Consider the following 10957-nt stretch of genomic DNA (forward strand, 5'->3'; position numbering starts at 1 on the left):
TTATATTCAGATAATCAATTTTGAAAGATATTCACATAAAACAATTAAAATCATTATTCTATCAAAATTTATAAAAAATAATAAAAGAATCAGGGAGAAAAAATTCATAGCTGCAACTGCAACCAACCAAATTGACTAAAAAGATAAATCTATGAAAAACTTAATTAATTACCTTAATTAATACTTGGAAGAGATAATCAATAAGGGTTAGATGGAAAACGACACCAAACAAAAGTTAGATGAATGAATCAATAAATAAAACAATCCAAAATTTTTAATAAAGATGAGTGAATCAATGTTGATTAATAAATTGAAAGAAATAATACTTAGAATTTTTAAATTTGGAGGTGTTAAACAATACTCAAAGAACAAAAATTATTTTCAAGGTCCATAAATATATATATATATATATATATATAAACAAAGAGCTGTGAAACAAAAATATGCGAAAACTAACAAATGTGAACATTGAAAGCTGGGAGCACGACGAAAAAACACAATTGTTGGATCAACATATTGTAATTTTTAAGATTATTAACAAATCTAAACAGTTAGAGGAGATAATAAAAACAATCTCATCCGTTATTTTTAAATTGATCTCTAAAAGTGAGTTTGCTGCAATATATAAATATATAAATCTATGAAAAATTAGAAATCACAATCAATTACCTAGATTAATACTTGGAAGAGATGATCGATGTATGTCTAAATGGAAAACGACACCAAACAAAATTTAGATGAAGGAATCAATAAATAAAACAATCCAAATATTAACGAAGATGAGTGAATCATGTTGATTAATAAATTAAAAAAACATAATACTCACAATTTTATAAACTTGGAGGTGTGAAAGAATACTCAAAGAACAAAAACTCTTTTCAAAGTCCATAAAAATCTGTATATATATATATAAACAAAAAGGTGTGAAAATAAAGAGGTCTGAAACAAAAAGGTGTGAAAAAAATGTGTGAAAACTAACAAGTGCAAACATTGAAAGCTAGGGGTACGACGAAGAAACACAACTGTTGGATCAAAACATCGCAACTTTATATAAACAAAGAGGTGTAAAACAAAAAGTTGTGAAAACTAACTCGTGCCCACATGGAAAGCTGGGGATGCGACGAAGAAACACAATTGTTGGATCAAAACTTTGCAACTTTTGAGATCATTAACAAAGGGTGATATCATTAATAATATAATACCTAAAGAACAATAAATCTTTTGAAAGTTCATAAGAATCTGTATATATATATATATATATATATATATATATATATATATAAATAAAAAGGTGTGAAAACAAAGAGGTGTGAAACAAAAATGTGTGAAAACTAACAGGTGCAAATATTGAAAGCTAGAGGTATGACGAAGAAACACAATTGTTGTCTCAAAACATTGCAACTTTATATAAACAAAGAGGTGTAGAACAAATAAGTATGAAAACTAACATGTGCCAACATGAAAAGCTGGGGGTGTGACGAATAAACACAATTGTTGGATCGCAACTTTGCAACTGTTGAGATCATTAACAAAGGGTGAGATCATTAATAATACTCAAAGAACAAAAGCTTTTTTCAAAGTCCATAAAAATCTGTATATATATAAAAACAATGAGTGTGAAAACAAAAAGGTGTGAAACAAAAATGTGTGAAAACTAACAAGTGCAAACATTGAAAGTTAGGGGTATGATGAAGAAACACAATTGTAGAATCAAACATTGCAACTTTATATAAATAAAGAGGTATAAAACAAAAATGTGTGAAAACTAACGGGTGCCAACATGGAAAGCTGGGGGTGTGACGAAGAAACACAATTGTTGGACCTAATCTTTGCAACTTTTGAGATCATTAACAAAGGGTGAGATCATTAATAATACTCAAAGAACAAAATCTTTTCAAAGTCCATAAAAATCTGTATATATATATATAAACAAAGAGGTGTGAAAACATAGAGTTGTGAAACGAAAATGTGTAAAACTTAATAGGTGCAATTTATAAAAGATGGCGGTAAGACGAAGAAACACGAATATTGGAAAAAAAACTTGCAACTATTAAGTTCATTAATAATTCTAAACCGTTAGATGAGATAATAGAAACAATCTCATACGTTAGATTAAAGTTGACCCCCAAAAGTGAGTTTGCTATTGTATCTAGATGCTTATTATTGTTTTTTTAAATAGTTCAACGGATGAGATTTTTACATTTATACCATGTTTGTTAAAAAAATGAAATAGGTTAAATAAGTCAATAATAGAACATATATAAAATTATACCATGTTTGTTAAAAAAATTTGGCTTATTTGTAGCTCTAGCATCATTGCATGTCATCATGCCTTTCGTATATCGGTTTTGGTTTTTCCGGTTACCGTCGCTGAGTGACCATGAGTCGGGTCTTACTCAGGGCGAAGAAGATGACGTTATTGATATTTTTGACTTTCTGGAGGGTACTGTCCTGCAATAAACTTTATATGCTTAAATGTTATACTCTTTCCCAACTTAGTTTAAAAGAAAAAAGAAAAAATTGTGACTAAACAAAAAAAAGAAGAAAGCCACGTACACTCATATTTTGTTCCACCGTATCTAACAGTAATAATAATCTAACTAAAAAAATTAACAGGTTCGGTGAAGAAACACTAACAGGTCATTCACAACGAAAATATAAAATTACCTTGAGTTAGAGATTGATACTTGTTAGTTAAAAAACACTTCAAGAAAACAATTATTTAGATTTTATTTATTAACTTGTAAGTTTAGAAAATACTCAGAAAACAATTTTTTGAAATTTGTTTATGTAGTCTAGCAAAGTTTATATATAATAAACAAAGAGGTGTAAGACATTGAGGTGTAAAATAAAAAAGGTGTAAAAATTAATAGATGTGAAACATGGAGGTACAACAAATAGGTGTAAGACATAGAGGTGTGAAATAAAAAGGTGTAAAAATTAATGGATGTGATTTTTGAAACATGGAGGTACAACAAAGAGATGCAAAAATTAAGAGATGTGATTTTTGAAAGATGGGGGTGCGATGAAAAGACACGATTAATAATTTGCAACTGTTAGAGTTATTAATAATTTTAAACCGTTAGATGGAAAAGTAAAACTAATATCATCCGTTGGATTAAAGTTGATACAAAAAGTGAGTTTGCTATTCCCAAAAGTGAGTTTGCTATTATATATAGATGCTTATTATTGTTTTTTTAAAATAGTTCAACGGATGAGATTTTTACATTTATACCATGTTTGTTAAAAAAATTAAATAGGTTAAATAAGTCAATAATAGAATATATATAAAATTATACCATGTTTGTTAAAACAATTTGGCTTATCCGTAGCTCTAGCATCACTGCATGTCATCATGCCTTTCGTATCTCGGTTTTGGTTTTTCCGGTTACCGTCGCTGAGTGACCACGAGTCGGGTCTTACTCTGGGCGAAGAAGATGACGTTATTGATAATTTTGACTTTCTGGAGGGTACTGTCCTGCAATAAACTTTATATGCTTGAATGTTATACTCTTTCCCAACTTAATTTAAAAAAAAAAGAAAAAATTGTGACTGAACAAAAAAAAGAAAAAAGCCACGTACACTCATATTTTGTTCTACCGTATCTAACAGTAATAACAATTTAACTAAAAAAAATTAACAGGTTCGGTGAAGAAACACTAACAGGTCATTCGCAACGAAAATATAAAATTATCTTGAATTAGAGATTAATGCTTGTTAGTTAAAAAAATTAAGTTTTGCAACGAAAACAAATTAAGTTTTGAAATTACTTAAAAAACAATTTTTTGAAATTTGTTTATGTAGTCTAGAAAAGTTTATATATAATAAACAAAGAGGTATAAGAGATTGAGGTGTAAAATTAAAAAGGTATAAAAATTAATAGATGTGAAACAGGGAGGTACAACAAATAGATGTAAGACATAGATGTGTGAAATAAAAATGTGTAAAAATTAATGGATGTGATTTTTAAAACATGGAGGTAAAACAAAGAGATGCCAAAATTAAGAAATGTGATTTTTGAAAGATGGGGGTGCGATGAAAAGACATGATTAATAATTTAACTGTTGGAGTTATTAATAATTTTAAACTGTTATTAAGTTTTATTGTATCGGAGAGTACTTGACCACAATATATATGGAACAACAAATCATATACACTGGGTTTTCACTTTCCCTGCCTCTACCAAATTGTAGCCGAAACTTTTCCTACACGTAACACGCAGATGCTTAAACCACTTGTTACCTAATATCTGAAATTCTGAATGCTTTCGCTAAAATGAAACTGCACAAAAACCTTGCAATTGGCTAAAATCGATTTGTATATATGAAAAAATCGAAGATAGTGAAGATTATGGGCCCTGTTTATTTAAGTATAATGGGCCAAAACTTATGGGCATATCTGACGTACGCATATTCAATCGTAGATGATAGTTCAAACCCTAATACGATTTGAAAACAATGACGATTATGATCTCCGATCTTCCGGAGGATTCGTTAGTAGAGATATTGTCTAGGGCTCCGAAACCATTTATAGGAGCAGTAAGATCTACTTGTAAACGATGGAATGATTTATCCAAAGATCGAGTTTTATGTAAAGGAGAAGCTAGAAAACAGTTTTCTGCGTTCATGATAAGGAGATTTAAGATGCGTTCGATGAAATTTGAACTCTATGAAATCCAACACGAAAACGTCGTATTAGTTAAGGCATCTATTAAGCAAGTAGATAAATTTAATGACGTTAACATGCTTGATGCCTATCACTGCGATGGCTTGATGTTATTGGTAATGGTGAATATGCGGCTCATGGTTTGGAACCGTATGTAGAAACTAGGTTTCTACAATGAATTTGTTTGATGGGAGAAACAAATTCAAGTAAGCAATCTCTCAAGAAAATGGATCTGAGCTTAAAATCGGAAAAAGGCTTAGAACTCAAATTAGGGTTTTGCTAAGAACAATGAAAAGCTTAAGTTATTGTATTCAATGTTCGATGCCTTACAATGAGGGAGTCTCTTATATATTTATACTTTCCTCTAGATTACATAATATATTAGCTTTCCTTATAGCTTGAACCGCCATAAGGAAAGTTGCTTCTTCTCTTCAAGTCGGCCACCAGGCGAATTGGGAACTCAGCTCTCCATCTCCGGGGCTGGACTTCCTTCTTCCGAACAGGCCTCAAGTAAACATTCAATTGGGTTCTAAACCGGATTCCCGGTTTAGTAACCGAAATATCTTTCTGGTTTAGATCGGTATGTTGGGGGTGCTAAATCCCGCACCAACAATTAGTCCCCCCTCCAGTTCTGAATATTCGGGAGTTAATTCGAATATCAGGACTATAGGAAATAAGATATCCGATCTGAATCATAAAGAATTTTGATTACATAACCCGGATTTTTTTTTACACTGTTTCGCCGCACATCATCGTGATGACACGTGTCATGTTTGTCAAATCTGCTAGGTTGGAAGCCGAAAGGTCGCATAGGTTATGATGATTTTTCGTAGGGTTGCCGCCCACTTAACTCTATAAATACACAGCTCCTCCCACCATTTCTCACTTTTCGCCAGCAAAACAAGGTATTTTGCTCTGTTCTCTCTCCTCTTTACTTTATTTTTGTTATTACTTTTCTTTTCGACTTTCCTCCGCACTCTCCGATCATCCGTCATGGCGAGCACTTCGGAACCCATCTCTTCACCCGAAATCGACTGTGATCAGCTAACCCGGAAAAATTCCAAGCGTAAAGCTCCCAACTCAGAACATATCATAGAGGTCGGTCGATTTGCCAGATCGGGCTCCGAAGCCCATCCTCCTTTAGCTCGATGTTCGGCTGGAGCTTCTTCCTCGCGAAACCTAGAATCAGATCGCCATGAGGAGTTGAGCACCGAATTGCCCAACACTGATTTATACCTAGAGGAAGGTCGGTTCATTCCCTTAGGGATCTTGGTCGAGGATATTTATCCTCTGTTAGATCACAAAGGACGAATTGGAGGTGAAAAAACTTTGAGTTCAATCAAAACGGTCAACAACGTGCTGAACTCATGCGGTCTGGGTAACAGTGGTGTTACAATCCTAATCCCGCGGGACGATCATCGACCTTGTATGAAGACTATTTTACTAAATGTCACCCTAGTTTCCGATTCCGGCGTTGTTATCGCGGTACGCCCAGTTTGCCCCCGATAGTATTTGCAATTTCGTTGCTGCCCTTACTATTGTAGCCAAAGTGGGAGTTGAGATCGGAGTTCAATGCTTTGAACAGTTATCGAATTTTAAAATATCAAAGAGCAAAGAGAACTGGGAAGTGAATATGAGGCCGAAACACAACTTTCTCCCCGGCAAAAAAGTTAGCAACTTCAAAAAGTGGGCTGCCCGCTACTTTTACGTTCGCGTCGACCAATATTCACTCGAAGATCCGCTGGGCATCCATCGGAGAGTGTGGAATGAAAATCCTGGTAGACTTTTAATTTCTCGTGTGCTTCGATTGGTCGTGACATTTCAGACTAGTTTTGACTTTACGTTTCTTCTTTTCAGATCGCCCCCTCTGCGCAACACGGCTAGCTCGCGGTTATCAGTCCGTCAGAGATGCATTACTATCCGGTACCAACCGTCGGTGGGAATTTATCACCCGCATTCGTGTCAAAAAAGCGATGGGCAAAGCCAGGACCAAATTTCCAAGTTTTGCGAGTTCACTGGGGCAAAGTTCGGAACCTGTTGGAGCATGTGTTGTCAAGGCCAGCTGCCTCCAGATCGTGCATCCGGACTCTCAGGCTGTTGCCCGATCCGACACCGATCCTGTTCAGGGTGATGAGGAGAATGTCGACATAGTCGATATTGAGGATATCATTGAAACCGATAACCCTGCTCCTACCCAGGAAGATGTCGACCCTCCAACTACCGAACAGGACGTCCTCCCACTCGAGACTGGAGAGAAGAGGAAAAAGAAGAAGAAGCAAAACAGAGGGAAACAAGTCGGAGGTGACTTTGTTTCCGAACCGCCATTCGTAGTTAACCGCAAATGCTCGGCCGAAGACGCAGAAATGGAGTCGGCTGATCGATTCCGTGTAAAAAGAGGGAATGATGAAACCGATCGATTCGCCTTTGACTATTTTGGCGATGGTCCTTTGGTTGCGAATCGGGTAGGCTCTGGCGAACTCTTTCGGAACATGAAAATTTCCAGGCGTATCCTACCGGAAACGGAGAAGCTAGAGTTCGAAAAATCATACCTCGACATCGTTGAATCCCACCTCATGGTTCGTATCACTATTTTCCTTAAGTTGTTTAGATTTTGTATAGGCGATCTAACACACTCTTCCTGGATTTACAGACTGCTGCTAAGATCAACACGCTAACTCAATTGTATGATAAGCGAATGAAATCGCTATCGACTTCTGGGTTCGAATTTGAAAAGATGAAGGAAAGCCTAGAAGAAATCCGGACAGCTAGTAAGGCTAAAGACGACAGGATCAAAGAGCTGGAGGACGTCATTGTCGATAAAGACAAGATCATTACTCAGTCCGAACTGAAGATTGACGAACTGAACTCCCAGACACGCGCTCTCGAAGAGGAGAAATCCAAGCTGCAACGAGAGTGCGATGAGCTGAAGGCTAAGCTTGACTCTGAAGTTCCCAGACTCCGCCGGGACCGTCTGGAAAAAGTAGAACGAACGGCAAAAAAGGCACAAACTCATCTAGATAAAGTTAGAGCCTATCTGGTTGAACAGGATATGGTAGTTTGGCCCATGGAAGACATGTTGAATCAAGCTGTTGGAGTTCAGGAGACGGTGCAATATCTGATCGAAAAAGGGTCTGTTATTCCTGAAGAGTGAATCGTGGAGATCAACGAGAAGAAGGCAAAGGCTCAGGAGGCCGTCGACGCGATGGATATCCTTGAATTGGGGGAGAACGATCTCGCCATGTCTCCGGATCAGCTCGTCTTTAGAATTCTCCACCCTGGGAATATGGCTCTGGATTCCGTGAGGCATCAACATGGATCCAACGCTGCCATTTTCCAAGCCGATCTATCCAACACCTTGGAGGCTTAAGTGTTCGCTTTGTATTTCTCTAGGTGATGTACTTGTTCAAATCCGGGTTTTGAAAACCCTTGTAAGAATATCGCCGACTTGCTCGTCTCATTTTACTTTTTAAGTTTAAAGACTTCGGATTTTACTTATTTTTCTGGAATCTTTCCCTTTTGTAGAAATGGAATATGTCTAATATCGAGAAAGTCGACTTTTTTTTGATTTAGCGAAATTGGAAAGATATCTCCTCCTAAACTTGTATAAATAAGCTTGCATCCTTTTGTTTGCTTGGAATTATCCAGACCAAGGTAAACTTAGAACTGGAATAATGCCTAGTTCTATCAGCAGCGTAGAATCCCCGCTTGTCGGGAACGATGTCCCGACGTTCTCGAATGTAGAAGCTATCGAGAGAGGAATGGCTTATTATCCGAACATCCGGGTTCCTTGGATGTTAATGTTCCGTGTCAATTCGGAAGAAAGACATAACTTAGAGGAATTTTTCCATTCCGTGGAAGATCGGCATATTGAGTATCGCGATCGGCTTGCTGCCTCGGAACAAGCGCAGCGTGATTTATTGCTTAAACTCGAGATGCTTGAATCCCATCCGAGGACTTGGATCGAGAATGGGTTCGGTAGGGTAGCTGCTTTGCCGCCGTGTTTGATCGCATATTGCAATGAATGCAATCGGAAGGCGAGTCAGAATTCTACCCAAACGGATCCTGCCTTGATTGGTGACTTTTTTCCGACCGATATCAAGCCGTTTTACATAAACAGACGTGCCAGCGAAACCGACATCGCTGAGGCCCATACCTTCTGTCGCCAGGTAACTGTCATTTTTTTTACTAATGAGTAACCAATCCGCTATCGCTTTGACTTGACTGTCCCCTTTTATTATTAATTGTGCTTGCGCAGATCGAAGCCATGCATCAAGAACTAAGTCAAGATCTGCAGTATTTTCATATGAAGAAAGGAAGGATTGACCGCCAGCTAAAGAATCTGGAATCTGAGATTGCTATTCTTAAGGCGAAAAGAAAAAGGACTATTGATCTGCTCGATGAGGCCGAGCAGAAAGCCAGAGCGCTAGAGACGCGTCTCGAGAAATAGGAGAAGACTGGGCTACAGCTGCTGTGGCCGATGCCGAAGCGACTCAAGACAAGTGCCCGTGAAATCGCCGCTAGTGGCGCACTAACTCGAAATTAGCATATTTTGTATTGGTAATATGAAGCGAATTTATTTTAATCCAAACTGACGAATAAGGTTTTGCCGCATTGTAGCAGGCTGAATAAAACTTGAAACATGTTTCTATTTATTACTATCGTATTTCAAAGATGTACAAGAGGCAGGACGTCTCTCGGCTTACATCAAGTAATCCTTTGTCAAATATTCGTAGAAAACAATGATACGGGATATGTATGTTCGGAGTGCGAGATACTGGGCTGGGCTTCCCTCCTTTGCTCTAGTTCGGAAGTCGGACAGCGAAATTATTTCTGGGTTCGGCTAACCATTCCGTCCGAACTAAAGGTTGGGTGCGAAATAAATACTCTGGGTTCGGCTTATCCCACAAATGAAAGATCGGGTGTGAAATAAATACTCTAGGTTTGGCTTATCCCTACGTATGAAAGATGGGCGTGAGGTGCGAAATAAATACTCTGGGTTCGGCTTATCCCGACGTAAGACAAATAATGTGTTGTGATGTGAGTTGATCACCTGGCCAGGGTGTCAACGAAGAATGTATCTGACTTCGTTTGAATTTGGTCTGAACTGACGAATATTCAATCCAGATCGAAATGAAAACTGACACATATATATATATGTATATATATATATATTCTTTTTTTTCTTTTTTTTTTTTTTGTTTAATAGAAGATGCGTGTCTATAAACATTTAATGCATTCACGATCTTTGAGGATAATCTTCAGGACGCAGCGAAAGTTCGGCTGCAATTTGATTATTGGAATCAACGGTGGTTGCCTTCCAAGATTTTGTATAAATAGAGGAAGGGTTGGAAAGTGTCAAATTGCAACCAAAAAGGAAAACAGAAAGACGTCAGAGCTTTGGAAGAATAAGAGCGTTGAAGTGCAGAACACTCTAGACTTCAAAAAACTAAAAAGATGCCAGTAACTACCCGATCTGCATGGCTGAGAAAGGCCCGGGAAAGGACAGCCGCTGAAGCTAGCGGTTTCGATCCAAATACGTCGGGTAATCCCCCTACTCAAGCGGAAACGGAGATGTATCGATCTCGTGAACCCATTCCGGGTATTAACATTGTTGGTGCAGAGGGGGATCCTTTACGCCAGGAGCTCCGAAGGTACCGAGATCGCCGCAAGAGACTAGGGGCGCACCTCAAGGCGCGTCGCCTTAAACTCGATCAGGTCCTACGGTTCTACCGTTTGGAAGGGACTGTTCGAGTCCTAAATGAGATGATTGGCGAAGTGGCGTATGACTCGTTTGCTCGCTGAACATGCCGCGTGCAAAGAACAAGTCGCCCATATGGTCGTGCCCGATCTACTCGAAGCCGACTGTGAACCCTTGGAGGGGACCGAATATCTGTTTATCACGGATGTCTGGGCCTACCGGACCAGCCTGGAGAGATTGAGGCGATACACCAATTTTCTGGAATCGGGGAGCCCAATCTTTCGCAAAAGGCATATGGTAGAAGGCCTATGTGCCTTTCTGAAGGATATGGTGTCCAAGGGCTCCGTAGTGCCGATCGAAAGGCTTGAAACCTTAAGGCAAGAGCGTCAATTCTGGCGAACTGAACTAAGCAAGCTGGCGGTGGAGGAACCGTTGGAGTCCGATCTGTCCGGTCTGGCTCCCCTTTGAGGCTGCAGCACTGTCCAGAATGCTAGTGAAGGGAGTCAGATCGAGCCGAACTCAGAAGACTTGCAATTTTATCTAGGACTAGTACGCCGTGAGGGGGTTCCCCCTCATTTTTTTTTTTTTTTTTTT

At 38.1% G+C, this 10957-nt stretch overlaps 1 pseudogene; it reads left to right on the forward strand.

Annotated features, from left to right (window-relative positions):
- The window catches only part of LOC109125459, a 13570-nt pseudogene continuing 7070 nt past the window's right edge, over positions 4458–10957 (forward strand).

This window comes from Camelina sativa, chromosome 7 (genome assembly GCF_000633955.1).
Source record: "Camelina sativa cultivar DH55 chromosome 7, Cs, whole genome shotgun sequence".
In the NCBI taxonomy this organism is placed as follows: Eukaryota; Viridiplantae; Streptophyta; class Magnoliopsida; order Brassicales; family Brassicaceae; genus Camelina; species Camelina sativa.